At 45.0% G+C, this 3,896-nt stretch overlaps 1 pseudogene; it reads left to right on the top strand.

Annotated features, from left to right (window-relative positions):
• Window positions 1-433: 433 nt before the first annotated feature.
• LOC149188158 (25S ribosomal RNA) lies at window positions 434-3,348 on the top strand (annotated as a pseudogene).
• The last annotated feature ends 548 nt before the right edge of the window (window positions 3,349-3,896 follow it).

Raw genomic sequence — 3,896 nt, 5'->3', positions numbered from 1 at the left:
CAATATGATGAAAGTTGTGAGCTGTGTTCGGGGGGGAGTTATTGTCTATCGTTGGCCTCTATGGTATAATCCAATCGGGGAGGCCTGAGAGATGGTGTTTTACCCTGTAGCAAATGTTAGTGGTTCAAGTCCGCTTATCTCCAGCCTATGATCCTAAATGGTAAATGGTATATCATACCACGATATTATTTAGATTCGGTAGTTTGATTTATGATTTATCGTTCATGGATGTCGATAATATTTTTCCATTTAGTAGCACCTTAGGATGGCATAGCCTTGAATGATGAGGTTCAAATGAGGAAGGGCTTACGGTCAATACCTAGACACCCAGAGACAAGGAAGGGCATGGTAAGCGATGAAATGCTTCGGGGAGTTGAAAATTATTATAGATCCAGAGATTCCCGAATAGGTTAACCTTTTCCACTACTGCTGAATCCATGGGTAGGCAAGAGACCACCTGGTGAACTAAAACATCTTAGTAGCCAAAGGAATAGAAAGCAATAGCAATTCCCGTAGTAGCGGTGAGCGAAATGGGAGCATCCTAAACTGTGAAAATGGGGTTGTGGGCGAGCACAATATAAGCTTTATGCTGCTAGGTGAAGCGGTTGAGTCCTGCACCCTAGATTATGAGAGTCCAGTAGCCGAAAGCATCATTGCATTACGATCTAACCAAAGTAGCATGGGGCACATGGAATCCCATGTGAATCAACAAGGACCACCTTGCAAGGCTAAATACTCCTAGGTGACCAATAGCGAAGTAGTGCCGTGAGGGAAAGGTGAAAAGAACCCCCATCGGGGAGTGAAATAGAACATGAAACCGTGAACTCCCAACCTTGGGAAGAAAATTAGATCTCTGACTACGTGCCTATTGAAGAATGAGCCAACGAATTATAGGTAGTGGCTTGGTTAAGGGAACCCACCGGAGCCGTAGCGAGAGTGAGTCTTCATGGGGCAATTGTCACTGCTTATGGACCCAAACTTGGGTGATCTATCCATGACCAAGATGAAGCTTGGGTGAAACTAAGTGGAGGTCTGAATTGACTAATGCTGAAAAATCAGTGGATGAGTTGTGGTTAGGAGTGAAATGTCACTTGAACCTAGAGCTAGTTGGTTCTCCCTAAAATGCGTTGAGGCGCAGTAGTTGACTGGACCATCTAGGTGTAAAGCACTATTTCAGTATGGGCCGCGAGAGTGGTACCAAATCGAGGAAAACTCTTAATACTAGATTACCCCAATAAAAGGGGGTAAGGTTCAACCAGTGAGATGATGGGGGATAAGCTTCATCGTTGAGAGGGGAACAACCTAGATCACTAGCTAAGGCCCCTAAATGATCGCTCAGTGATGAGGGAAGTACGAGTGCAAAGACAACTAGGAGGTTTGCCTAGAAGCAGCCAACCTTGAAAGAGTGCATAATAGGTCACTGATCAAGTGCTCATGCATCGAAGATGAACGAGACTAAGCGATCTACTGAAGCTATGGGATGTAAAAGTACATCAGTAGTGGAGCATTCTACCTCAGAGTGAAGCACTGGCATGAGCAGGTGTGGACAAAGCAGAAGTGAGAATGTCGGCTTGAGTAACGCAAACATTGGTGAGAATCCAATGCCCTGAAAACCTAAGGGTTCCTCGGCAAGGTTTTTCCGCAGTGGGTGGGTCAGGGCCTATGATCAAGTCGAAAGGCATAGTCAATTGACAACATGTGAATATTCATGTACTACCCCTTGTTGATCCCGAGGGATGGAGGAGGCTAGGTTAGTTGAAAGATGGTTATCGGTTCAAGGACGCAAGATGACCCTTTTCAGGGCAAGAAGGGGTAGAGAAAATGCCTCAAGCCAATGTCCGAGCACTAAGTGCTACAGCACTAAATTAACCCATGCCATACTCTCAGGAAAAGCTCGAACGACCTTCAACAGATGGCTACCTATACTCGAGATTGACACAGGTAGGTAGGTAGAGAATACCTAGCGGCGCGAGACAACTCTCTCTAAGAAACTCGGCAAAATAACCCCGTAACTTCAGGAGAAGGAGTGCCTCCTTAGGAGGTCGCAATGACCAGGCCCAGGTAATTATTTACCAAAAACACAGGTCTCTACAAACTCATAAGACCATTTATGGGGGTTGAAACTTGCCTAGTGCTAGAAGGTTAAGGAAGTTAGTGACCTGATGACGGGGAAGCCAGCAACTGAAGCACCGGTGAATGGAGGCTGTAACTATAACAGTCCTAAGGTAGAAAAATTCCTTATCAGGTAAGTTCTAACCCGCACGAAAGGCATAACGATCTGGGCACTGTCTCGGAGAGAGACTCAGTGGAATAGACATGTCTAGGAAGATGCAGACTACCTACACCTGGACAGAAAGAAACTATGAAGCTTTACTATTACCCGGAATTGTCTTTGGGTTCTTCTTGCACAACTTAGGTGGAGGACAAAGAAAGCCCCCTTCATGGGGGGCCTGAGCCACTAGTGAGATACTCCTCTAGAAGAACTAGAATTCTAACCTTGCGTCAGGACCTACGGGCCAAGGGACAGTCTTAGGTAGATAGTTTCTATGGGGCATAGGCCTCCCAAAAGGTAACAAAGGCATGCAAAGGTTTCCTTGGGCTGGATGGAAATTGACCCTCGAGTGAAAAGGTAGAAGGGAGCTTGACTGCAAGACCCACCCGTCGAGCAGGGACGAAAGTAGGCCTTAGTGATCTGACGGTGCCGAGTGGAAGGGTCTTCGCTCAACGAATAAAAGTTACTCTAGGGATAACAGGCTAATCTTCCCCAAGAGTTCACATCAACAGGAAGGTTTGGCACCTTGATGTTGGCTCTTCACCCCCTGGGGCGATAGTACATTCCAAGGGTTGCATTGTTCACCCATTAAAGCAGTACGTGAGTTGGGTTCAGAATGTTGTGAGATTGTTCGGTCCATATTCGATGTGGGAATTAGAGCATTGAGAGGACCTTTCCCTAGTACAAGAGGATTGGGAAGGATGAACCTCTGGTGTACCAGTTATCATGCCCACTGTAGATATTGGGTAGCCAAGTGCGGAGCAGATAACTACTGAAAGCATATAAGTAGAAAGCCCACCCCAAGATGAGTGCTCTCTATTACACTAAAAAATGTCACCATGGCTATGTACAGTTAGTATGGCTCTATCAACAGTCATGCTATCCTCCTGGGCAAGTCTTAAGCCTCTCCTCTCCATGTCAAACTCCAAAAGAGAGAGAAAGTCTTTATAAATGTATTTATCTCTGGGTACGCAGGTTCTCTCAACCTTGCCTGCGGGTACGCACCTAATGTTCACAATAACTGCGTACTTGTATGCTCTGTATGTAAAGGGGCAGGTGCGTACTCCTATAAAGGTCAAAATGTGCAAGTTTCATCTTTAAAAAGTTACTTGTGGTCATTTCTAGAGCATTCTAGAAGGTTTTTCGATGTGTATTGAGCGCCTCCAGATGGTTCATGTACCCCTATGAAAGAGGAACTTATCCCATCAAGAGAGGAGCTATCCCATCCAAAGAGGGGATTATCCCATTGATGTTGGACCTGATTAACTTCCTCTTGAGCACTATAAATACAGGCATTGGGCCAGAAGGAGGGGAGGTTGAATGCTGAACATTTCTAAGGGTAGATGCTACAGGAATTAGGACTCCCATTTAGAAGTTTGTGAGGAGAGATTCCCATCCTTACTTTTTCCATTTGGAAGTGGGTGAGCTTTGTCAAAGTAAAGGAGAACTCTTGATGGACCCTGGGAGGGACTTGCACAACACCAAGGCTTAGGTTGTAATTGTTCCTTTTGTTTCCTATTAATGCAAATGAGTCCATTCTTCTCAATAACTTGTTATTTATGAGTTGTTTCATATACTCCTTGGTCTATATGTTAAATATGTTTTATCTTATGAGATTATCAAG

The sequence above is a fragment of the Pinus tabuliformis genome, chromosome 3_1, assembly GCF_031772625.1.
Source record: "Pinus tabuliformis cultivar Carrire ecotype Pingquan chromosome 3_1, CPIR1, whole genome shotgun sequence".
In the NCBI taxonomy this organism is placed as follows: Eukaryota; Viridiplantae; Streptophyta; class Pinopsida; order Pinales; family Pinaceae; genus Pinus; species Pinus tabuliformis.
Note: the sequence above shows the minus strand (reverse complement) of the source record. Positions and strands in the feature narration are given on the sequence as shown.